This window comes from Cynocephalus volans, chromosome 3 (assembly GCF_027409185.1).
Source record: "Cynocephalus volans isolate mCynVol1 chromosome 3, mCynVol1.pri, whole genome shotgun sequence".
NCBI lineage: Eukaryota > Metazoa > Chordata > Mammalia > Dermoptera > Cynocephalidae > Cynocephalus > Cynocephalus volans.
The window spans coordinates 87607738-87635564 of NC_084462.1; the positions used below are offsets into that span (position 1 = coordinate 87607738).

At 38.0% G+C, this 27827-nt stretch overlaps 2 pseudogenes; both read left to right on the forward strand.

Annotated features, from left to right (window-relative positions):
* Positions 1 to 1426: 1426 nt before the first annotated feature.
* The window catches only part of LOC134372606 (MKI67 FHA domain-interacting nucleolar phosphoprotein-like), a 45617-nt pseudogene continuing 19216 nt past the window's right edge, over positions 1427 to 27827 (forward strand).
* LOC134374472 (small nucleolar RNA U13) lies at positions 6857 to 6971 on the forward strand (annotated as a pseudogene).

A 27827-nucleotide genomic window follows, 5' to 3' on the forward strand; every position in this document is an offset into this window, starting at 1 on the left:
ATTCTCAGGCCTTCAGACTCAGACTGAATTGTACACCATTGGCTCCCCAGCTCTCAGGCCTTTGAACTACACCATCAGTTTTCCTGGGTTTTAAGCTTGCAGATGGCTGATTGTGGGACTTCTCAGATTCTGTAATCATATGATCCAATACTTTCTAATAAATCTCTTTCTAGATATATACGTCCTACTGATTCTGTTTCTCTGGAGAACCTAATACAGAAACTGATAACAAGAAGTGGGGTGCTACTGTAACAAATACCTTTGGAATTAGGTAATGGGTAGAGACTGGAAGAGTTTTGAGGTCCTTGCAGGGATTTCTAAGGGTGATTCTTGTGCAAGCTCAGAAAGAAAAGAGGATTGCTACACACACACACACACACACACACACACACACACACACACACACACACACACACACACACACAAACGGGGGGGGGGAAGAAGATATAACAACCACAATTATTTGAAGTTGATACGACAAGCAAACAGAAAGGACAATGTTGGGGGGGCGGGGGGAGGGAGAAGGGAGGGAGGTTTTGGTGATGGGGAGCAATAATCAGCTACAATGTATATCGACAAAATAAAATTAAAATAAATAAAATAAAAAAAAAATAAAAAATTAAAATAAAAAATTTTTAAAAAAAAAAGAGGATTGCTAAAAAGAAAGTTTCCATCTTCTTAGAGAATACAAAAGTAATAATAACAGAATGTTAGTAGAAATATGGACAATAAGGTCACTTTGATGAGTTCCCAGACAGAAATAAGGAACAGGTTATTGCACAATGGAGAAAAGGCTATACTCATTAGGTGGCAAGGAACTTGGCTGAATAGTGTTCATGTTCTAGTGTTATGTGGAAGGTATAACTTGTGAGCAATGAAATTAGATATTTAGCTGAGGAGATCTCTAAGCAAAGTGTTGAAGGATCAGCTTGATTCCTTCTTACTGCTTATAGTAAAATGCAAGAGGAGACAAATGAATTGAAGATGAAATTGTTAAGCAAAAAGGAACCAAAACTTAAAGAATCAGAAGATGTTCAGTCTATCTATATTACAGAACATGAGAAGACATGTTCAGAAGAGATAGCTAAGGTTGTGACAGATTGACAGTCTGATAAGGAGATTAGTGTGGGTGTGAATCATGGACCTAATCAGCCATCTTGACAGAAGCCAGAAATGGAAATGGGATTATACCAGCAGAACATTGCCAGCTGGGACTAAAGGAAGGAAGCCTATTGGACTTCTTAGACCCTACAGGACTGGGCCATAGAGCTATTCAGCCACAAACATGCACTATTCTTCAAGACAAGAGAAGAAGGACCCCAAAGGTGATTCAGAGATCACCAGAACTGGCATTCCCACGACAGGACAAGAATGTGCAGCCCAAGGGGCAGGGCTGCCTCCACCTCAGCTTTAAAGGGCAGGATCAATGCCCAATGGAGCCATAGAAATCCTGGATCAGCAGAAGTACAACCCTGCCAGGCAGAGATACTGGAGCACATCCCCAGCCTTGCTGAGTCATGGGCATGTGACCCCCGCTCTAGACAGAGCCATGGAGGCAGGACTGCCACCCAGTGGGTCCTGGAAGGCAGAGCATTGAGTCAAAGAGGCTCATCAAACCTTAACATCTGATAGAGTTTGCCTTGCTAGCTTTAGACTTGCTAGAGACTGGCACTCCTTCCTTCCTTCCTTCCTTTCTATTTCTCCCTTCTGGAATGGGAATGTTTATCTCAGGACTGTCTCACCATTGTATGTTGGAAGCACATAACTTATTGGATTTCACAAGTTTACAGCTGGAGAGGAATTTTGGTTTAGGATGAATCTTACCTCTACTCCCACTCATATCTGATTTAGATAATATTTAGATGAGACTTTGGACTTAGACTTTAGAGTGAGGCTGAAACAAGTTAAGATTTGGGGGGCTGCTGAGATGAAATGAATGTATTTTGCATGTGACAGTATAGGAGTTTGTCCCCACAAAATTTACATGTTGAAATTCTAACCCCAATGTGATGGTATTAGGAGGTGGGGGCCTTTGGGAGGTAAATAGGTCATGAGGGTGGAACCCTCATGTATTGGATTAGTGCCCTCATAAGAGGAGACATGAGAGCCTGATCTCACTCTCTTTATCTCTCCATCATGTGAAGATGGCCTCCAAGAGGAAGATGGCCATCTGCAAACCAGGATGAGTGCCCTTACCAAACACCAAATTTGCTGGCATCTTGATCTTGGACGTCCCAGCCTCCAGAACTGTGAAACATAAATTTCTATGGCTTAAGCCACCCAGTCTATGGCATTCTGTTATAGTAGCTCAAACTAAAGTAGGTATAAATCTACAAAATATGTACAAGATCTATATGAGGAAAACTACAAAACTGATTAAAGACATCAAAGAACTAAATAAATGGAGAGATATTTCATGTTCATGGTTAGGAAAACTCAATATTGTCCAGATGTCAGTTCTTCCCAACTTGTTCTATAGATTAAATACATTCTGAAGCATACTTCAGAAAGTCTGTGAAAAAAACAGAACTAAAAGGTTATTCAATTGAATATCATGATATGTATTTTTTTAAAAGAAAGGTAAGACAACTCTTTCCATAAACTTTTTGAAGACACCTCATACAATCGCAATCAAAATCCCAGCAAGTTATTTTATGGATATTGACAATTTTTTTCCTAAAGAAGAAAGGCAAAAGACCCTTGATAGAGTTTGGATGTGCTGTCCCCTCCAAACCTCATGTGGAAATTTGATCCCCAGTGTGGCAAGTGTTGGAAACTGATTGAGTCATGGGGGAGGATCCCTCATCAATGTATTAGTGCTCTCCCTAGGTGGGGGGAGTAATGAGTGAGTTCTTGCTCTATTAGTTCCCACGAGAGTTGGTTGTTTAAAAAGACCCTGGCACCTCCTCTCTCTCTCTCTTGCTTTCTCTCACCATGTGATCTGCTTGTACCCACTGGCTGCCTGTTGCATTTCCACTATGAGTAGAAGCAGCCTGAGGCCCTTGCCAGATGCAGCTGTCCCAGAATCGTAAGCCAAATAAACCTCTCTTCTTTATAAATCACCCAGTCTCAAGTAGTTCTGTGATAGCAACACAAAACAGACTAATACTACCCAGAATAGACAACTTAATATTGAAGAAGAACAAAGTTAAATGACTGACACTTCCTGAATTCAAAATTTAGTATAAAACTATGGTAATCAAGACAATGTGGTATTGGCAAAAGAATAGACAAATAGATGAATGGAACATAATACAGAGCCTAGAAAAGACCCAGATAAATTATTCAACTGATTTTGACAAAAGAGCAAAGATAATACAATGGTACAAAGATACTCTTTTCAACAAATGGTGCTGAAACAATTGGACATCCACAGAGAAAAAAATTAGTCTAGACACAGATCTTATACCCTTCTCAAAAATTAACTCACAATGGAGCATAGATCTAAACATAAAAGCAAAACTTTAAAACTCCTAGAAGATAAAATAGAAGCAATCTTAGATAAACTTGATAATGATGATTACTTTTTAGATAAAATGCCAAAGGTACAATCCATGAAAAAACAATTGACTTTGTTAAAATTAAAAAACTTCTGCTATGTGAAAGACAGTGTCAGGAGAATAAGAAAATATTTGCAAATGACATATACATAAAGAACTCTTAAAACTTCAACAATAAAAAAACAAACAACCCAATTTAGAAATGGGCAAAAGACCTGAACAGACATCTCAGCGAAAAAGATGAACAGATGGCAAAAAAGCATATAAAAAAATGTTCCACATTGAATGTCATTAGGAAATTGCAAATTAAAACAACAATGAGATATCACCACATACTACTAGAATGGCCAAAATCCAAAACACTGATAACACCAAATACTGGAAAGAATGTGGAGCAACAGGAACTCTCATTCATTGCTGGTGGGAATGCAAAGTGGTACAGCCACTTTGGCAATTTCTTACAAAACTAAACATACTCTTACCACATGATCCAGCAATCATATTCTATGGTATTTACCCAAAGAAATCAAAAACTTATGTCTACACAAAAACTTACGTCTGCACATGGTTGTTTATAGCAGCTTTATTCATAATTGCCAAACCTTGGAAGCAACCAAGCTGTCCTTCAGTAGGTAATGAATAGACAAACTATGGTACATCCAGACAATGAATTTTTCAGCACTAAAAGAAATGAGCTATCAAGTCATTAAAAGACATGGAGGAAATTTAAATGCCTATTACTAAGTGAAAAAAGATAAACTGAAAAGATTACATACTGTATGGTTCCAACTATATGACGTTCTGGAAATGGCAAAACTTGGAGACAGTAAAAAGATCAGTTGTTGCCAGGGAGTAGGGAGGAGGGAAGGATGAATAGGCAGAGCACAGAAGACTTTTAGGGCAGTGAAAATATTCTGTGTGATGCTACCATCGTGGACACATGTCATTATACATTTGTCAAAACCGATAGAATGTACAGCACCAAGAGTGAACCCTAATGTAAACTATGGACTTTGGGTGTCAATGTAGGTTCATCGATTGTAACAAATGTACCACCGCGGTGCAGAATGTTCATAGTGGGTGATGTTGTGCATGTGTGGGGGTATATGGAACCTCTTTGTACTTTCCATTGTGAACCTAAAATTGGTCTAAAAAAATGCTTATTAATTATTTTTTTAAGAAACTGCCAGAGGAAAAAGAGAAAATACCACAGAAGAATGACAAAAAAAGATAATAGACTCGTCATCAGAACAGTAGTAGTGGATTAATATCTTTAAAGTGCTGAGGAAAAACAATGGTATAGTTATAAAATCTATATAGACCCTGAATTAATAATGAAGTCAAAATAAAGACTTCTTCAGACATTTAAAGATAAGAAGTTTACGGGCCGACCCCGTGGCTCACTCAGGAGAATGCGGTGCTGGGAGCCCAGTGGTGTTCCTGCCGCGGGTTCGGATACTATATAGGGATGGCCGGTGCGCTCACTGGCTGAGCGCAGTGTGGGTGACACCAAGCCAAGGGTTGCGATCCCCTTACCGGTCACACACACACACACAAAAAAAAAGAAGAAAAAGAAAAAAATAAATAAAGATAAGAAGTTTACTGTCTCAGATCCTGTTTGAAAAAAAATGACTAAACTTCCTTATTTGGAAAAAATAAAATAAAAACACAAAGAAGCTTTCATTGACCAAATACAGGAGAAAGAGTGAGTGTCAAAAAGAATATTGACTACATTTGATTTAAACACACTGAATAGGGCTGGCCAGTTAGCTGGTTAGAGCACAGCCGTATAACCCCAAGGTCACGGGCTCAGTTCCCCGCACCAGCCAGCTGCCAAAAATAAATAAATAAACACACTGAATATATAAGAATCCATCAGTTCATAATGTTACAGAATCAAAAAGTGAACAAGAGAAAGCAAACACACACTCACACATGCACACATTGGGCCACTATTGAAAACTAGGTTATAAATACTTATTTTGAAAATTGGCTATTAAAAATAATTAAGAATTGATCCAGCCTTTCCTGAATAAATTTATTCAGGATAACCAAATAGTTAATGAGAGAAAGTTCTTTGCAAAAGAACTCCAATTAATAAATATAAAGCAATGATAAATTAGAAAATCTCTATTTTACAACCTAATGACATAGCTGACACAGGCAAAACTCAGCAGTGGCTGAAACCTCTAAATTAAAAGTTGATGTTAATATATAAATTCACACACACACACACACACACACACACACACACACACACACACACACACAAAAACCGGGGGGGGGGGGAGAAGATATAACAACCACAATTACTTGAAGTTGATACGACAAGCAAACAGAAAGGACATTGTTGGGGGGGAGCGGGGAGGGAGAAGGGAGGGAGGTTTTGGTGATGGGGAGCAATAATCAGCCACAATGTATATCGACAAAATAAAATTTTAAAAAAATAAAAATAAAATAAATAAATAAATAAAAGTTGATGGAGAACTTTGCAATCATGGAATCAGATCGTCATCATCTGAGCCTTCTGACCAATCTTAGTGTCACTATAATGACACAGACACTAGGTCTCCTGGTGTGATTCAATTTGAAGTACACTATATGACACAAACTATTCAGTATTTCTGTCAAAAATACTGAACCTAACCAAGACTCTTACTGAGGCTCTATTAACCTAGTTTCCACTTACAGGATCAGGAGACAGAGGAATAAGTTAGATGATACTAACGGGGAGCAGACAAATTCAGAATGTGGGATATTCTACAGACAACTCATCTATTTTCTTCTATAAGTTAATATCATATAAAAAAAAGAAAGGGGACTATACTAGATCGGTGTTCTCAACCGAGGGTCATATTATCCTCAGGGGACATTTGACAATGTCTGGAGACTTTTCCGATTGTCCCAATGTGAGAGGTACTACTAGAATCTAGGGAGTGGAGGCCAAGGATGCTGGTAAATGTGCTACAATGCACAGGACAGCTCCCACAGCTCCCACAATTGTCTGCTCCAAAATGTCAACTATTCTGCTGTGAAAAATCCTGTACTAGATTAAAGGAGATTGAAAAGACATAACAATCTAATCTAACGTGTGGACCTTATTTTGATCCTGATTTAAACAAACCAAAAAACATAAAAAGACATTTTTGAGACAATCGGGGAAATTTGGATACTCATATAGTCTGAATATTAGATGATACTGAAGAATTACTATTGGGTATGACACTGGTATTGTGAATGGTATATAAGAAAACGTCTGTAATTTTTAGAGAAGCATACTAAAGGATGTAAGGATTAAATGGTATAATGTCTAGGATTTTCCTTAAAATATTTCAGCAAAAAAGAATAGATAACAGATACTTTTGTGCCACATAGGCCCAAATCATCTGTGATGATTAAGGTTTTCACACTATGTGTGATATTTGCCTCCTTCAAACCTTGTTATGATGTCAGCACATTACCCATCTGACATGGAAAAAAAAATAGAATACATAAGTACGGCAAAAAATTGATAATTCTAGAATCTTGGTGATGGCTTTGTGAGAGCTCCCTATATTTTTGTGTGTGATTGATAACTTTTTTTTTTTTTTTTTTTGGAGGCTGGCCAGTACAGGGATCTGAACCCTTGACCTTGATGTTATCAGCACCATGCTATAACCAACTTAGCTAACTGACCAGCTCCCGTTTGATAAAATTTTTCATTTAAACATGAAGGATATTCTTCAGAAAGAAGGAACTTAACTCAGAAGGAAGAAGAAATAAGCAAGAAACAATGATTACTATTCATGGAGGAATTGCATTGGACTGTGAAGACCCTCTGCTCAGACCTGAATGAGCATGGTAAACAGCTGGTGCTTGTACAGAGCCTCAACATGATGAAGTGCAAGGCAGCCAGGCACTTTGAATCACAAAAGGCACTACATCTGAAAAAGTATATATATTTTGGTGGGTTCATTCTCATTCAGAAGTTATGGTTATACGCATCTGCTGAAGAGCAATATTTTTCTCACTTTTAGGAGAGGCTTTTGAAAATTTTGAATATCCAAAGAAATTTTAATGTCAGGAAAAACTGTTGCACTAATGGGGAAGGAATCTTTTCAGGTGTCTCTTTTTCTTTGTATTTTCAAAGAGACACTGTCATTTTTTTTACATCTCAATTTATTTCATGACTGTACCTTTCAAAATATTAGGACAAGATGATTTTCTATTTGTGACTTCCCTTAGCTTGTTATCATGCAAGGTCCAGACACCTAACATGACCTCATTAGTGTTGGCTGCAGAGATGGGTGGGTTCCTCATGTTTTGTGGTGACATCGGTGGAAAGTCAAAGCCACACTTGCACAAATTGTCCAAAACACAATCCTACTGTCTGCTGGAAAGCAGCTGTGGGAAAAAATCACTCATTTGTAGTAGGCAAGTGTGGACCACAGTATGAATGAGTTTCACTGATGTAGTAGGTTGATATGTCCAAGTCCTAACTCCCAGTACCTGTGAATGTGGCCTTATTGTAGGATCTTTGCAGTTGTAATTAAGAATCTCAGCATGAGATCATCCTAGATTTAAGGTTGGTGGTGTCCTTATTAGGACAATGGCTGTGTCCTTATAAGAGAAAAGAGTGGGAGATTTGAAACACAAGAGAGACACAGGAGAAAAGCCATATGAAGTTCGAGGCAGAGACTAGAGTTACGCAGCAACAAGCCAAGGAACACCAAAAGATAGGAGAGAGGCATGGAATGGTTTTTTCCCTAGAAACTCCAGGAGGAGCCAACCCCACCAATACTTTAATTTTGGACTTCTGGCCGCAAGAATTATGAGAGAATAAATTTCTGTTGTTCTAAGCCACCCAGTTTGTGGTAGTTTGTTACGGCAGCCCTAGAAAACTATTACAACTGATTATGGGGCAGATCCTCACAGAAATACCTTGATGAATTAGAACAAATTACTGTAAATAAATAGATTCTCAGATGGTCTTCGTTTGGTCATTCATTCATCGAATATCTATTTATTATGTACTTGGGTCTAAAATATGACTGGGGCTTTTTATACTCTTTTTTTCCAGTATAAATTTGGTTACTGCTAACTCTGAAGGTGGGGGATGTTTACTGTAGAGATTTTGTGTTTCACTTTGAAAGAATTGTTATCTTCTGGATTCTTCATGAGATGCCTTTGCATTCTGCCTAACAGTTGGCCAACAAATGGCTATAACAAGAAGTAAAACAGATTTTTGTCAGAATTTTATCTAAGATGACAAAGGTGAAGACAATGGGCAATAAATACTCTCTCCACATTGGGAGGAAAGGTGCTAGGAATATCCTTGAAGGATTTACAGAAAAAATAAACCCTTATCAGCACATATGCTCTATATGAGGAAAGAGCCATTAGAAAAGGAGTCATTGAAGGGAATTCATAGAAGCAGAGGCTGTTGAGACTTTACTTCTTGGGGACATTCCTCATGGCTAGGCTAGGTGCACAACTCCAGGGGGCACCATTCATCCCATAGTAACTGGAGATTTATATAGCATGATGACAATTTTCCAGCAGATGGCAGTAAAGTATCTTGAGGAGTAAGGTTCTTTTTCTAATTCACACAAGGTCATATAGGCAGCAGAAGCTTTGTTCCTTTTCCTTCTTCTCCCCCACACCATTCCCGAAGCCAAAAGAGTTCCAAGAGAACCTGGATAGATGTTGGAATTGCCTGCAATAGGAGAGACTAGCATCTTACTCCCTGAATGAATGCTGGCTGGACTACAGAAACTCTCAGGCATGCCTCAGCCTACTTGCTATGAGAGCAGAGCCTGGGAGTGCTGGGATAGCCCATAGCCCAGGAATCTTAGGCCAGAGGCTTGCTCCTTAACTGGAGAATTCTGAAGGCAGGAAACTAGCTACAGCAAGCATGACAGCAGGACAAGGAGAGAGGAGTCAGAGCTGGTCATGCTGTGCTTCCACCACTTGGGAAGGCAAGATTGTGTGAGTTCCCTGGACCAAGTGGGCACTCTGGTTACAGGTAGCTGGGCATGAGCTGTCTGAAAGACTCTTGTCTGAAGGAAGTGGCAACTGAGTAACAGTTTCCACCCCCCTCCCCCCCAAAATAAGGAGGGAATATACAACTGGAAGACTGAAGGTTAGAGGAGATCACCAAAAGTCACCTAGAGAAAGGATTGCCTTTGGCACAGAAAGGTGTCTGGAGGCCCACCACAGGGTTGCCAAATAACCTATTAAAGTGCCCCACAAAGGAGAGACACTTGGTCATCTGCCATTACAGAGGGCACTCCACAGCCAGGAGAAAACTATAAACAGCACCAATCTTTACCCATTTGCCTATAATCCATTCACCCCTCCCTGCCCTGGAATAGCCAGAAGCTACAAAAAAAACAGAAGGAGCAAGAAAACTAAAAAACAAATAAACCATATCCCACCTCCCTTTCCTCCGAGTGTGTTCCCAAGCCACCAAGCAAGCCTAAGGAATTACTTTTCACTATATGCTTTTTTGTTCTGTCTGAAGAGAACCTAGATTATTACTTAGTAGTCTCATCTCCCTTTGAAGCTCATATACATTAGAGGAAATTGAACACCCCACCATCCACAACAACCCACGCTCTAATACCCTAGCACTACTTATACTCTGAAAACTATCAAACATTGTTAAAATAAATTTTAAAAGAGCTAAATAAATGGAAAGACATCCCATGTTCATGGATAAGAACAGCATATTGTTAAGAGTAAGCAATACTCCTCAAACTGATAAACAGATTCAACACAATTCCTATCAAAATTCAAGCTTGCTTTTTTCATGGAAGTTGACAAGCTGGTCCTAAAATTCATATGGAAATGTAAGAAACCCCAAATAACCAAAACAATCCTTAAAAAGAAAACAGTTAGGGGCTGGCCTGTTAGCTCAGTTGGTTAGAGTATTGCCTTATAACACCAAGGTCATAGGTTCGGATCCTGGCCAGCCACCAAAAAAAAAAACAAAAAAGAAAGAAAGACAAGCAAAAAGTTGGAGGACTCACACTCTGATTTCCAAACTTACTACAAAGTTACAGTAATCAAGACAGTGTAGTATTGGTATAAGGATAGACATATAGATTAATGGAATAGAATTGAAATTCTAGAAATAAATTCTCATCTTTACAGTCAATTGATTTTCTACAAGGGTGCCAAGACAATTAAATGAGGAAAGAATAGTCTCTTCAACAAATGGTGCCAAGACAACTGGATAGCCACATGCAAAAGAATGAAGTTGGATCCTTTCTTCATAACATACACAAAAATTAACCCGAAATGAACCATAAATATAATTGCAAGTGCTAAAATTATAAAACTCTTAGAAGAAAACAGTGGTAAATCTTCATGACTTCAGTTTTGGCAATGGTTTCTTAGATATGACAACAAGCACAAGTGACAAAAGAAAAAAAATAGATAAATCAGACTTCATCAAAATTAGAAACCTTTGTGCTTCAAGTCATATCATCAAGAAAGTGAAAAGAAAACCCACAGAATGGGAGAAAATATTTGCAAATCATAAATCTGATAAGGGACTTGTATTTAAAAAATATAAAGAACTCTTGCAACTCAATAAAAAGAAAATAACCTAATTTTTAAATGAGCAACAGATCTGAATAAGTGTTTTTTCAAAGACAATTTACAAATAGCCAGTATGCACCTGAAAAGATGCTAAACATCAATAGCCATCAGGGAAATGCAAATTAAAACCACAATGAAATACCACTTCACACCCATAGGATGACTATGATAAAAAGGACACATGATAAGTATTGACACTTTGGAAAACAGTCTGACAGTTCCTCAAAAGGTTAAGCATAGAGTTACCACATTATTTGGCAACTCTACTCCCAGGTATATACCCAAGAGAAATGAAAACATACATCCACAGGAAAACTTGTACGCAGATATTTATAGCAGCATTACACAAATAGCCATGAAGTACAAATAACTCATATGTTCATTAACTGATAAATGCGTAAATTAAATGTATATGTATACAATGGAATATTACTCAGTCATAAAAAGGAATGAAGTGTTGATACATACAACAACACGGATGGACCTTGAAAACATTATGCTAAGAGAAAGAAGTCAGTCACAAAGCCCAAATATTTTATGATTCCATTTATATAAAATGTCCAGAATAGACAAGTCAGTAGAGATAGAAAGTAAATTACCGGTTGCCTAGGACTATGGAAGTTGGGAAATATGGAGAATAACTGGTTTTCAGGGGGTAATGAAAATGCTCAAAAACTGATCATGGTGATGGTTGCACAATCGAAGCTGTGCATATACTAAAAACCACTGAATTTCACACTTTAAATGGGTGAATTATATGTAAATTATAGCTCCATAAAGCTATTATACATGTATATGTATACATATATATTTAAATTATTGGGTCTATCCCCAGAGATCTCAATTTAATTGGACTGGGGCATCAGGATTCTGACAAACTTCCCTGATGATCACATTTTCAGCAAAGCATGAGAACCACTGATCTGAGCTAATAACAGCTCCCAGGGATTGGTTTAGGCACAGGCACATGTGCAAATCTGGCCAATGAACTTTAAGAAGTCTGTCATGGGGGGCTTCTGGGAAAGCTTTCTGAGAGAGTTATAGGAAAGGAAAGCTGCTTCTTTCGAACATTACGTCTACATGTATGTCTGGAATTACAGCAGCTGTCTTGCTACAGTGGAAGGGGTTAATCCAAGGACAGAGCTGACACACGAAGGGTAGCAGAAAATAAATATGGAAAAGAACCTGGGACCTTGAGGACTTAGCTGAGCTGAAGAATTAACTTACCCTTGAGTCACCTGAACTGGGGATTTCTTGTAATGTGCGATAGGTTTCCCTATGTTTTAAATCTCTTTGAGGTGGGTTTTCTGTTACTTGGAGACTAAAGCATCCTTACTTACTGAGAAACGTTTAAGGGCACGTAAAGATCAGCCTACAAAAGACAATGAGAAGGAACGAACAGAAAAGTAGGGAGAAAACCAAGAGTACAGTACAAAAGCCAGAAACAAAGAACAGTTTAAAAAGGAAGAGTCAACAGTGTAAAATGTTTCAAAGCAGTTAAGTTTGAGAGCACCATGAAATCCAGTTCATTTTGGTTTCTATCCGCCTGCCAAGTACATTGGCATAGATGACCACTGCCTGTAGGCCTACACTGTCCAATACAGTATCTAGAAGCCAGGAGTGTCTATTTAAGTTTAAACTGATTAAAATGAAATAAAATTTAAAATTCACACTCTCAGCAACATTAGCCAGATTTCAATTGCTCAATAGCCACAATATTGGGCAGAACACACATAAAACATTTCCAACATCACAAAAAGTTTTATTGGGGGCATTGATCTAAACAATTTAGAGCCTCTGACTCTTAGGAATTTTGAATCCCAAGGTCAAGTCTAAACACCTTTCCCTCCCCGAAGCCTTTGGGGAGTAGCTACTGCTATATCCACCTTATTTTTCATAGATAAACATAATTTAGTCACTCATTCTTTTGTGTGTGTGTGCTACATATTTTTCATTTGTCCTCCGGATCTGCCCTTCACTTATTTCCACACTGCTCTGTACTCCAGGAGGCTGACTTACACAGGGTAGGTCAGCGCCTTCTTTCCTTCTCGTTTCTGGCTATGTTTGGCCAATGGGAAGTGCCAGCAGACCAGAGGGAGGGAGGACAAAGTCACGACGTTCATGCTGTGCTCCGCCTTCCGCAGGATTGTGCACTGAATGTACCCCTTTTCAAAGATCTCAGCCCAAGTCAGGTGGCCTTCTCCATACATCACTCTATCTCCAGGATCCGTCTAATTCCAGCTCCTCCCACTCACCACTTTAAGGCTAGGAGTGGTCAAAGGAGCCCTGCTGTTACCAATCCTGGGGTACCGCATGCTCCCTGTCATTTTCCTACGCACTGCCCTCACATTTAAAAAATAGTCCCTTTATTAAACTCTCCTTCCAATTATTTTAAGTCGAGTTTACAGTGGGATCCTAACTAATAGACTTTCTTGCATTTATTAATTTTCCTAGAAGGTGGGCCAATACGTAGGCTTACAAACCATTCCAGTTTGCCCAGGACTGGTGCTTTCCCAAGGCAAGGAGCATACAATGCTTAAACTGGGACAGTCCCAACAACATTGAGGTTGCAATAACCTTACCTACAAGTGCCTTTTAGTATGATATTTACCCACGTGGTAGTTTGTTAAAATTCCTGTGTACAAATAATTATCTCTCCTTTATTAAATCACCTGTTTAATTTTTGCTCCTCTCTACCTATCTTGATTTTATTTTGGAAGCTATTGGTTTCTGTCAGATTTCTTCCATCTATTTGTATTCAGTGCCTTTTTCCCTTCATGTCTCTTGTCTTCATATCCTAGTAGTATCTTTTTTCCAGTGTGGGAAGAAGTCACATACAGTAGCTGTCTGGAGATATAAACTGTGTAACACTTTAAGACATTTCCTTAAGTCTATGTTTAGGGAAGTAAATTCTAGATTATTTTCTTGCAGCCACCTTTCTTGAAATCTGTGAGTGACCTTTCATCCAGGGTTTTTAGGGTATGAAAGTTTCTCAATATTTCTGGTGTAGATAAAAAGAAAACAAAACTTACTTTAAGGATTAGTATAAGGGGTGACTTCAGCCCACTCAAAATGTACCCTCCAGGTTGTTGGCTCCTACTTAGAAGATAAATATCCTCTAAATGGATGCCATGTTTACTAAGACTCTTTTGAGGTTCAGAGTATGGTTTTTGGCCCCAGAGTCAAAGAGTATGGTTTAAGACCCCAGAACTATAAGTAGGCGCTAAGCTTGGATAAGTTACTGCTATAGGTGGGGCTAAACAGGTCTTGTGGAAGCCCTGTGAATGACAAGTGACCACTTCTCTGGAAAGATTGCACAACAGTCTCCCTGACACTAATGGCTATTGTCTACTTAAAAGATCAAGTCACATTTCTCTATGGAATTTCCCCTAGGAAGAAAATTTTGATTTTCTACTCTATGATATATATATATATATTTTTTTTTTTCCCCCAAAATAGAGGCTTTTGTCTCTTGTCTCTTTCCTCTTTGCTGATTGCTGAACCTTCTACTAACTGTCAGGACAATTGATCAATAAACATCTATGCATGTGGTTCTATGCAGGGTGGAGGCGTGTCTAAAAATTCAAGGAGTTAGAAAACTTTCTGATGGGCCAAACTTGCAAGTAAGGGATAAATATTTCTTTCTGGAAACTTAGTAAAGCTTGACTTTACTCACAATTCAAGCTATACTCTCACTCCATGGTTCTTAACCCTGATTGCATATTAGAGTCACCTGAGAACCTTCCCACTCCCAGACAATTAAGTCAGACTACCTGGAATTTGAGGCCCCCAGGGTGATTATTTTTTAAAACTCTCCAAGTGATCCTAATGTACAGACAGGGTTAAGAATTCCAGCCTTACATTTAAAGATAAAAGTGTATATGCATATTATGACTGTCTCTACTGCCTAAGCAGAAATCACCGATGTACCTAGAAACACATGTAGAGCCTTTCATTCTCTTTGTTTCTCACCATATAAAAAAAGTACCCAAAGCAACACTGCTCAGCATGATACCAGCTGGCTGACATAGCACATTCCTGATGACCATTATCCTAAGTTCCCTGTGAATCACTACACAGTTTTTTTCAGTTAGCCCAATTCTCCTCCCACATGTGGGTGCTGGGAGCAGCTGTCTATGGTACAATAAGCAGTAGACTAGGAGATAGATGGCATGGATTCTAACCTCACTCTGTCCCTAACTAGTTGTAAGGCATGAGGTAGGTCACTTTGTATCTCTGAAACTTTATGAAACAGTGACGATTTTACTATCTATTTCATTTACTATCAACTTTAAGTGAAAAAACTAAGTTGCAGCACCGTATACAGGGTATGATCTCATTTAAAAATTATATAAGAATATTTGTTAATACATGAAAACTGTCTAGAAGAATACATTCTAATCTGTTTACAGTGGACATTAGGATTGACTGGGAGAGGGACTTTTATTTTTACTTTGTAGATTTCTATAATGTTTGAACAATTTTATGATGAGCATATGTCATTTTCATAGTTTAAAAATATGCACTAAAGTGCAAATTAGTGGGGAAACAGATGGTGAGAGTGTTATAGCCTAAAGTTGGCAGGGTCAGAGAGGATGTCATTGCCTTAAAGTTGTTCCAGTGCCTAGGCCCATACAAAGCATGCTGCAAGGGAAGCATGCAGCTCCCACTATCTATTATTAACAACGTTTGAAAGTTCACACAGAGGATAAGAGGTGACAGAAGGCTGGAAATAATCAAGGGGTCTGATTTTCTTTTTTTTAATTTTTATTTTCTATTGAATCATAATTGATTATACACATTTTTGGGGTTCAACACTGACTTATGTTGATAAAACCAATATTATTAGCATATACATTATTACGAATCATACTTATTCTTTATGCTCCTTATCCAGTCTCTTCCCCCCCACCTCTGTTAACCCTAGATTTCTTCTCTGCTCCTGAAAGAGTAAACGTTACTCTGTTGATTTGTTGCTGAGATGATCTGTCCAGTGCTGGGAGAGGTGTGCTCAGGTCCCCCACTATGATTGTAGAGTAGATGCTTCCATCACTGTGGAATGGGCTTTGTGGAGAGAGACATCCTCTTCTCTTCTTTGGTCTCTGCCGGTGACTCTCCTTGTGTCAATGCACTTGAGTGGCTGGCAGGACATCTACACGGTGGTTGTGGAGTCTAGCTGCTTTCACAGCAGCCATGGCCATTGTGGTGGCCGTGGTGGGCACCCACATGGAAGTGGTATTTTTGGCATGCTCCTTGCCCGATTGCGGGAGGAGGGGTTGGTCCAGGCTGCATACCTCAGGACCCCGGGCAGGCCCATGGCAGCAGCGGGATGGGTTGGTCCCTAGCTCTGAGCCTCAGGACAAAGAAAAGTATAGTTTCCAGAAATTGCAACCTACAAAGCTTGAGAGTTATTACCAGGAAAAATCTAGAATGGATTATTAAACAGTTGGTGTGTGAACATTTAAAAAGGCATGTAGTGGGCATCAGCAGTTAACATGGGTTTCCTAAGAACAAATCACGACAAACTAACCTCTTTTCTTTTTGGTAGGGTAACTAGATCAGTATCTCAGGAGAATATAAAGACTTATGATGGAGTTTGGATGTGTTGTCCCCTCCAAAACTCATGTGGAAATTTGATCTCCAATGTGGCAGTGTTGGAAACTGATTAAGTCATGGGGGCTGATCCCTCATGAATGGATTAATGCTCTCCCTGGGGGAGGAGGGATTAATAAGTGAATTCTTGGTGTATTAGTTCCGGCAAGAGCTGATTGTTTAAACGACCCTGGCACCTCCTCTCTCTCTCTCTCTCTGTCTCTCTCACTCGCTCGCTTCCTATCTCGCCATGTGATCTACTTGTACCCGCCGGCTGCCTGCTGCTTTTCTGCCATGAGTAGAAGCAGCCTGAGGCCCGTGCCAGATGCAGCTGTCCCAGAATCGTAAGCCAAATAAACCTCTTTTCCTAATAAATTACCCAGTCTCAGGTATTTCTGTTATAGCAAAACAAAATGGACTAAAACAACTTAATATATCTTGATTTCAGCAAAGCTTTCACAAAATTTTCACAGCATCATTTTGGGAAATATGTGAAATGCAAATTATTAAGTTATTCATAGCTGTTTATAAAATCACATCCAACGACTATATCTAGATGTATATATCCAACAGAGTGCCTGTCTTTGGCCCTGTTCTCTTTCATATTTTTATCAACAACCTAGATAGAGACATTGAAGGCAATCTTACCAAGTTCTCAGATGATATAGAGATGGAAGGAATAGCCACTAGCTAAAGCATAGAATCTATATATATTCTTAATTTACTGAAATGCCAAGCTGAATCCAGCAATGGAACTAATGGGTTGTAGGATGAGAAATTTCAGTTCCATGTAAGAAAGAATTTCTTAACTACAGTTTTCCAACAATGGAATAGGTAATAGGTCCTCAGTCAAAAAAATTGGGGGGAAGTAGGAGACTGACTCATCAGATGTTCCTGGAAATATGAAAATTAATTGATTCAAACTGGAAAATTAATATCAGACACTAAGTACTAACAGATTTCAAAGACAGCAGAAGTCAATATGGGTCTTAATATTTGTTTTCAAAGTTAATTCAAGAAGCAAGACTAACATGGCATTTTCCAGAGTCAGGAAGTGACTGAGCTGACTGTGGTTTTAGTGAGTAAGGGAAAGTAAGTCAGAGGCCAGATTATGGAGAATCCAGAACCAGGAAAGGAGTTTATACTTTGTACAGTGGAGAAAGGATAAGTCAGCTCCACTTTCAAGCATAAGAAACCAATTCCGGCAACCTTCAAGAGAGAAATTTATTGGAAAGATACCAGGAGCTCTGAGAACCAACAGGAAGTCTAGGGAAGCAGGCCTGGAAACATCAGAAAGCAAGGTGGTCTCCAAGGGCTAAACAGTAAGAACTAAAATGGTGGTCTTAAAGTAGGCCAGGACACAACGCTAGGGTAAATGAATACCCAACCATGTTTAATCTTTCTATCACACTGCTAAGAATTCAAATTAGAGAAACAGAGTGTTCCAAAGCCCTAACTTGGGTCACTTGCTTTTCACTTAGCTGAAGAAAAGTACTGGATTAACAGTTTTTCCAGATTATATCTAATGGGAAGTGAGAATTCCCAAAAAGGGAATCAAAGTGTGAAAGAGGAATAAATGCCGAGCATTCAAAAGACAACAAATGCTCACTATTGGCACTAGTGGAGGTTTTGAGCAAGGAAGCAATGTGATGAAAATAGGGCTATAGGGAGAGGTGGCAATTTGCAAACAAAGGAATAAAAATCTAAGGGCAGATCGTGCATTTTGTCCAGGTTTGGAGCGTGGCAGCGGGAATAGGATAGCAATGGTGTTCAAAGTAAAAGCAAGCTGTACTGGCCAGCCACCGGGGGGGAAAAAAAAACTGCCTAAAGGTTAAGGAAAAAGGAGTCAAAAGTGACTATAGATGATTCTCTTAGAGACTGAAGGAGTGGTGGTGGTAGAAGTAAGACAACTTAGAAAGAGCAGTATCTTGGTGGGAGTTGAAGATAATGCTTATGCCATTGTGTTTAGCTGATGGTGCAAATGTGCAGTAGGAAGTAAGACTAGGTAGTCAAAGGGGACTTGATTGCAGATACAGGTTTAGAAGGATGACAATTGAAATCAGACCAGGCTGTCTCAGAGCATATGTAAAATGATAAGCAGAAATGGTTCAAAACTTTCCTCCAGGGATGCAAGGTTGGTTCAACATACGCAAATCAATAAATGTGATACACCATATTAATAAACTCAAACACAAGGACCATATGATCATCTCTATAGATGCTGAAAAAGCATTTGATAAAGTTCAGCACTCATTCATGACAAAGACCCTCTATAAGTTAGGTATAGAGGGAAAGTATCTCAACATAATTAAAGCCATATATGCCAAACCCACTGCCAATATCATCCTGAATGGGGAAAAGCTGAAAGCTTTTCCTTTAAGAACAGGCACTAGACAAGGATGCCCACTCTCACCACTTCTATTCAACATAGTGTTGGAAGTACTAGCCAGAGCAATCAGAGAAGAGAAGGAAATAAAGGGCATCCAGATTGGAAAAGATGAAGTCAAACTGTCCCTGTTTGCAGATGACATGATCCTATATATCAGACAGCCTAAAACCTCTACAAAAAAACTGTTGGAATTGATAAATGATTTCAGCACAGTAGCAGGATACAAAATCAACACACAAAAATCAGTAGCATTTCTTTTCTCCAATAGTGAACATGCAGAAGGAGAAATCAAGAAAGCCTGCCCATTTACAATAGCCACCAAAAAAATAAAATACTTAGGAATTGAGTTAACCAAGGAGGTGAAAAATCTCTATAATGAGATCTACAAACCACTGCTGAGAGAAATTAGAGAGGATACAAGAAGATGGAAAGATATTCCATGCTCTTGGATTGGAAGAATCAACATAGTGAAAATGTCCATACTACCCAAAGTGATATACAAATTCAATGCAATCCCCATCAAAATTCCAAAGACATTTTTCTCAGAAATGGAAAAAACTATTCAGACATTTATATGGAACAATAAAAGACCACGAATAGCCAAAGCAATGCTGAGCAAAAAAAATAAAGCTGGAGGCATAACACTACCTGACTTTAAGCTATACTACAAAGCTATAATAACCAAAACAGTATGGTACTGGCATAAAAACAGACACACTGACCAATGGAATAGAATAGAGAATCCAGAAATCAACCCACACACTTACTGCCATCTGATCTTTGACAAAGGCACCAAGCCTATTCAGTGGCGAAGGGACTGCCTCTTCAGCAAGTGGTGCTGGGATAACTGGATATCGATATGCAGGAGAATGAAACTAGATCCATACCTCTCACCGTATACTAAAATCAACTCAAAATGGATTAAGGATTTAAATATACACCCTGAGACAATAAAACTTCTTAAAGAAAACATAGGAGAAACACTTCAGGAAATAGGACTGGGCACAGACTTCATGAATACGACCCCAAAAGCACAGGCAACCAAAGGAAAAATAAACAAATGGGATTATATCAAACTAAAAAGCTTCTGCACAGCAAAAGAAACAATTAAAAGAGTTAAAAGACAACCAACAGAGTGGGAGAAAATATTTGCAAAATATACATCTGACAAAGGATTAATATCCAGAATATATAAGGAACTCAAACAACTTTACAAGAAGAAAACAAGCAACCCAATTAAAAAATGGGCAAAAGAGCTAAGTAGGCATTTCTCTAAGGAAGATATCCAAATGGCCAACAGACATATGAAAAAATGCTCAACATCACTCAGCATCCGGGAAATGCAAATCAAAACCACATTGAGATACCATCTAACCCCAGTTAGGATGGCTAAAATCCAAAAGACTCTGAACGATAAATGCTGGCGAGGCTGCGGAGAAAAAGGAACTCTCATACATTGTTGGTGGGACTGCAAAATGGTGCAGCCTCTATGGAAAATGGTATGGAGGTTCCTTAAACAATTGCAAATAGATCTACCATACGACCCAGCCATCCCACTGTTGGGAATATACCCAGAGGAATGGAAATCATCAAGTCGAAGGTATACCTGTTCCCCAATGTTCATCGCAGCACTCTTTACAATAGCCAAGAGTTGGAACCAGCCCAAATGCCCATCATCAGATGAGTGGATACGGAAAATGTGGTACATCTACACAATGGAATACTACTCAGCTATAAAAACGAATGAAATACTGCCATTTGCAACAACATGGATGGACCTTGAGAGAATTATATTAAGTGAAACAAGTCAGGCACAGAAAGAGAAATACCACATGTTCTCACTTATTGGAGGGAGCTAAAAATTAATATATAAATTCACACACACACATACACACACACACACAAACCGGGGGGGGGGGAAGAAGATATAACAACCACAATTATTTGAAGTTGATACAACAAGCAAACAGAAAGGACATTGTCGGGGGGGAGGGGGGGAGGGAGAAGGGAGGGAGGTTTTGGTGATGGGAAGCAATAATCAGCTACAATGTATATCGACAAAATAAAATTTAAAAAATAAATAAATAAAATAAAATAAAATAAAATAAAATTTGAAAAAAAAAAAAAAAAAAAACTTTCCTCCAAACTGTGAAAAAGAAAAAAGAGAGAGAGAGAGAGAACTGTCCAAAAAAAAAAGAGTCAGTAGAGGAGGTTTGCGGAATTTAAATTGAGAACTTCTGTAATATGAACTTTTTACCATAAGGAGTATTACATTTTTCCATTTTTATTCCTGACCCCATTTTCTCCCTTTATCCCAGACACCCACTCTAATTATATGTCCTTAAATATGTATATATGCCTGTAAAGTGTGGAGTTTTGTGGAGTTTGTGTGTTTGAGTTTAAATAAATGGCATTATGCTGTAGATTTCATTGTGTTACTTTTTCTCTCACTACATCACATTGCTGTAAGTACAAGAAAGCCAAATTGCTCTTTAGAAATGACTGCCAGATTTCACATTTCCACCAGCAGGTTATGAGAGTCCCCATTTCTACATATTTTCATCAACCCTCAGTAATATCTATCTGTTGCCAATTTGATGAATATAAAGTTGTACCTGGTTGTTTGAAGTTTATTTTCTTTCTACTGAGATGGAATATCTCTTAAGATTTCAGGTTTCCCCTTCAATAAACTGCTTTATTGTATCCTTTCCCCATTTTTTTTCTGTTGTTTCCTTTTACTTGTTGATTTCCAGGATCACTTATGTTCTAGAGCTGTGCAGTCTAATACAGTAGCTACTACCCATTAACTATTAAGCCACAAGCTTTCGAATACTTGAAATATGGCTAGTTCAAATTGTAAGTGTAAAATACACACCAGATTTCAAAGACTCAGTACAAAAACAAAGAATGCAAAAATCTCATTAATAATTTTTATATTGATTATATATTGAAATGATATTTTAGATATACCAAATAAAATGTACTTTAAAAATTAGTTTTACCTATTTATTTTTATTTTTATACTGTGACTATTAGAAGATTTAAAATAACATGTGGCTGGCTTGCATTTGTGACTTGAATTATATTTCTATTGGATGTGCTATTCTAGATATTAATTCTTGGTTGGTTTCAGACATTGAAACCAGCTTACTCCATCCTCCATCTTAAGTTTGTATATGATGTCTCATCGAATCTATCCATTTTTCACCAGTCCACCACATTACACAACACCAAGCTCTATGTAAATGGTGCCCTGATGTTGTGTAGTGAATAATACATGCAGCCCTGAATTTTTGCCTTGAAGATGGCACTTTGTGCATCTCATTTAAGAAGTTCTTCCCCACAGCTAGATCACAAAGATATTCTCCTTGTATTATTATTTATTTATTTATTTATTTATGGCAACTAGCTAGTACAGGGCTCAAACCCTAGACCTTAGTGTTATCAGCACCACATTCTAACCAACTGAGCTAACTGGCCAGTCCTCTGTGTATTACTTTTGTAACTAAGGAAGAGAAAAATAAGATGGTGTTATATCATCGAAGCCATAAAAGAGAGTGGTTTATACTGTCAAGAAAAGGCAGATTTTAGCCAAAAAGGATGATGATAGGGAAAATAATTTAAACTGGATTTTATGATTTTTGACAGCAATGCTCTTTCTAGTTAAGTTTGGGTAGACAAATGTTAAGCTTTGCATTCCAAGGAGCACATTAACAGATAGTAGGAAGGCAGGCCGCAGGCATGCTGAGTGAGTGACATGCTGACTCCCAGTTTTCAGTCTAAATATCTGCTGAAGTTAATTCTCACAATAGGTTAATAACCTTGATGTGGATAACAAAGAACTGGCAATAATTGCAAAAATCATATGATAATGTTTAGATTTATACTTATACCACTCTGAAACCTGATGGTTGGTACATCACTTGCTTACTCTGGAAAGTCAATACGTGTCCATTCCCTATCAGATTACATACAAATGGCTCAAACATGTCAGTAGAGACACCCATAAACTGGCCCCATCCAGTTTCCCCTGCCTTCTCTTCTCAACAAACTATATATTCCACACATATAGATACCATGTCTTATATTCATAACTCCTCATCAGCATCATGAGCGATGTCATAGTTAAAAACTGCAGCATCAGGGTAAATAGGACAGTAAGTTTCTTCCTTTTTTTTTTTTTTAATAAAAACTGGTAAGGGGATCTTAACCCTTGACTTGGTATTGTCAGCGCCACACTCTCCAAGTGAGCTAACCGGCCATCCCTATATAGGGATCCGAACCCTTGGCCTTGGTGTTATCAGCACCACACTCTCCCAAGTGAGCCAGGGGCTGGCCCTAAGGACAGTAAGTTTCTTAAGTCAACTAAAATTTTCTAAATTATTTGAGTAAATGTTCTGTGCTTAGCATGAAATGGCTAAAATTCATTTGAGCAACTGTTTTCACCTTGAAGTAACTCACCTGACCTCATACAAAGAAAAATGCTAATGGAAGAAGCAAGTAGAAAATAATATGTTCAGAATGAGATATCAAATGATAAGGTATTTAAAAGTTGAGGTCAACCTCAGAACTGTTAATATGCCCATTGCAACCGCAGAAATACAGGTTTGCCATAATAAGTATTGTAGTCTTCTTCAAACCTTTAATTCAAGAAAGAAGTCAAAAGGTTACAAAAAGTCAGAGTTAATGAGACCAACTCACCTCTGATCAAATTTAGGATGTTTAGAGATTGAAGTCATTTATTCTGGATTAATATTGGGAATTCCATCGCACTTCACATATTAACATTCATTGGAATTTAAAACAGTAAATTCTAAGTGAAAAGCTGACCCTTCTTTTTACTCAGCCCTTAACTATAGGCTTAGTTATGACTGTGTGAATGTATAATTTTCATTTTTAAGAGTTTGTGATACTTGCTGTACAAGTCTGGGCATTACATTCAGAAAACCAAACATTTTTGATATATCTTATGACAGTTATAACTTCAGTGTCTACTGGAAAAATCTGCAGAAGCAAGATTTGTCTTTCAACATTATATCTGACATTGCATTAAAATGTATTTCCTAAAGCAAAATTGAAAATTACACACTTTTTAAAATTTATCTGTGATTTTTCCTAAGTTCAGTGCTTCTCTGTGTTCACTCTTCCTTCTGGATTCATTTTCATTCTTGTTGAAGTGCATTCTTTGGTAGTTCTTTCAAGTATCTATAGATAATAAACTCTTTGGTATTTGTACATCTGAAAAGGTCTTTTGTCCTTATTCTTCAATGATAATTGATCACGGTGTAGACTTTTATTTTGACATCTATTAAAAATGAAATTATACATTCACACAGTCATAATGAAGCTTTAGCACATCAAAGATATAATTCTACTGTTTTCTGGCATTTATTTTTACTTATGAGAAATGTGATCATCTCTCCTCTCTAGTTAACCTCCTGTTAGTTTTAGAAAACTTTTTCCTTTCTCATTGTTCTCCCATCTCACTAGCAAGTATCTAGATGTTAACTTGGTTTTTTAAGAGCTTAAACATAAATGTGCTTTTTATGTATATTTTTTGTCTGAGAGTTTTTCCTCAGCTAAAGTTGTAACTTGGATGGTGTCCCATGAATACCTGGGTGATAAAAACCTCCCTATGGGATGGTTTTTTATTGTTATTTTCATTGTCATGCCTGAACCCTATGAGTTTTACATGTTTTTATGTTTGTTTCTTGGTTTTGGACAGTCCAAATTTAGGGTAATCCCCCCTCTTAGCTAGTCCCTGGGGTCTCCGTTGCTTGCAAGTCATCCTGTTTCTATCTGTACCAAGTTGGCTCACACTTGCAGCAACTCTGGGCCTTTGGGTTTTCCTGGTCCCCGTTGTTAGACAGTGTAGTAGTTTTGCAGCTTCCTGCAGGCACAAGGCACAGGGCCACAGCCTCAGCTCCCATTCCTAGATTTACCCAACCACAGAGGCACAGGTCAGTTTGGTTCCTCCTATGGGCAGCAAAGCTTCAACTTCTTCTCCCTGCTATGCATGTAGGTTTCTGGAGAACCTTTCTTGCTTGCTTTGGGCTTAAATTATTGGTTTTTTTAGGCCAACATTTCTGTGTGTAGAATGAGGCAAAAAGGATTCTACTCAGTTCACCATCTTGACTGGATCCTTCCACGTTACCATTTTTTTTCCTTTGGTACAAATGATCTTAAGAAACCAGAGAATAGATCCAAAAACAAACATTAACTGTAGCTTTCTGTCTGTTTGCCTTTCCACGTTGGAAGTTCTTAGTCAATAGAGCCATCAAAACAAAATTGGAATAGTTTTCCTTTATTTAGAGCAGGTAACTTTAGGACCACAATAAAATCTGAAGATATCCTATTAAAAGTGACAGCATATATAGTGGAAGCATTAGCTTGGCATATATAGATGAGTCCAAGTGGAAAGTTGATATGAGGATCAAAAACTTTCTGAGATCATTTCATCCTGATTATTCCTGTTAATTATGTCAAAAAGAAACAAAACAAATGACAATTCTCACATCAAAATTAATGCAATGAATAGAGGCCTTTTATTGAAGCACTGATGAGGTCACGTCTAGTCCAAGCAGAAGCCTGTCAATCCCATTTTGTGGTCTATGTTTAATCAGGTCTTTGTTTCCAACTGCACAAATATTAGATATTCAATCTAAGATTTACATATTGCTGACTCTAATGTCATCAACTCACCGCTTTGAAGTTGCTTCTGCTGGTCCATGGCATGAGATCTTTTAGTTAATCAAAATTTTCTCAACAATATTTGATGTGAATTTAAAAAGTAAAAAGTAATAAAGCTTTGAGGATACAACTGTATATGTATAAAATTAGGAAAAGATTCTGATGTTAAATGCCAGATTTTTAAAAATTAGGAAAATAATCAATACGAGATTATAGCAAAATCCATACTCATATCTTGCTGATAAGTTGTTATAATCCTTTTGGAAAGTAATATGACAACATAGGTGGCAAAAACCATAATGTTTCTTTCTTGAAACCATTAAGACCATTTCTGGGAGTTTATGCTATGGAAATAGTTCAACAGAAAATTAAAGCTATGTGCAGGGCCGGCCCGTGACTCACTCGGGAGAGTGTGGTGCTGAGAACACCAAGGCCCCCGGTTTGGATCCCATATACGGATGGCCGGTTCGCTCACTGGCTGAGTGTGGTGCTCACAACACCAAGTCAAGGGTTAAGATCCCCTTACCGGTCATCTTTTTAAAAAAAAAAAAAAAAAAAAAAAGCTATGTGCATAAATTTATCCATATATAATAGTGAAAAACCAGGAATAAGTTAAATGTCTTTGTAAATTATGCTCTTTTAAGTTTCAAGCTACTTTAACTAATGGTGGTTTATTGAGATATAATAACATGGCTTATACAGACAGACACATTTCCAGAACTGGAAACTCTTACAGGATAGGACACTAAGTTGTACTATCATCATCAAAGCAACATTAACTTCCCAGCTCTGGTACTTCACTTTTAAGGAAGGAGCTTAGATACTCTTAAGTCTGTTTCTACTGTTCCTACTACTACCAAACTATCTCTTATGTCTCAAGTTCAAATGTTTTCAAAAAGATTATCTGACTGTTTTGGATATTCACTATGCAATATTGGGGATATTTGTTAGGCAGAGCTTTCAAACAAGAATATGTCATAGGTCTCTGACCAGGGTTCAACGTCCATAGCCCTTGTACAATTAGCAGTAGCAAGGATAGCAAGGTCACGTGGCATATGTTTTCTCTCTAACCTTGAGGTTACATGATTTTTGCAACCTAAAAGATAAAATAAAGTTTCTTAATGAATATTACTTAGTTATACACGTAATACAAGTTACCCAAAATTGTTCATTCTTTTGATAAAATATGACCATTCTCTGTTCAGGATGATTCATATTTGCAGATAGACTTTCTGAAATTAGGAAAGATTATAGCCCAGCAGAGAGATACTTTATTATTTAACAATTACTGACAGTCTATAATAATAAAATATAGTACATTCATTTCTCATTTCCTAGACCTTAATAAATCTGTTCCTAAGATTATTCTCAAACTGTAGCTATAGAAAAAGACACTTATCAAATAGTCAGAAAAGGTGCTGAGAGAGCTACTCACACCGTATCGGAGCAAAACATGTTAGAAAACAGTTGTCCATGTTATGCATGAACATTTATGAAAAACATTAAGCATGAACAAGGTAAAAGAAAACACATAGCAACATGCAAATAAACTCAGCAAAGAAAACAGTAGTGGGGAGAGGAGCATGGCACATCAAATACAGTCTGGAGGGCTGGCCCGTGGCTCACTCGGGAGAGTGTGGTGCTGAGAACACCAAGGCCCCGGGTTCGGATCCCATATATACGGATGGCCGGTTCGCTCACTGGCTGAGCGTGGTGCTCACAACACCAAGTCAAGGGTTAAGATCCCCTTACCGGTCATCTTTTTTAAAAAAAAAAAATACAGTCTGGAAAACACAGAAAGAATAGAACAATGCAAGAGCTCTTTGTGTTGGTGTGTTTATGATAAAAGAAGAACTTATTACAAAATGATGAAACAACAAAATGAGATGTATAAAAGAGAGATTGCAGAATTTAGAAAACAAATTAAAACTGTATTAATCAGAGTCTAATCAGGAGCCAGAAACCATACTAGTTATTTTAACAGAGAGAGTTAAAGAATTGCTAACAAGGTACTGAAGAATTGAAAAGGGAAAAAGAGAACACTAAGATGATAGATAGATATACAGATACAG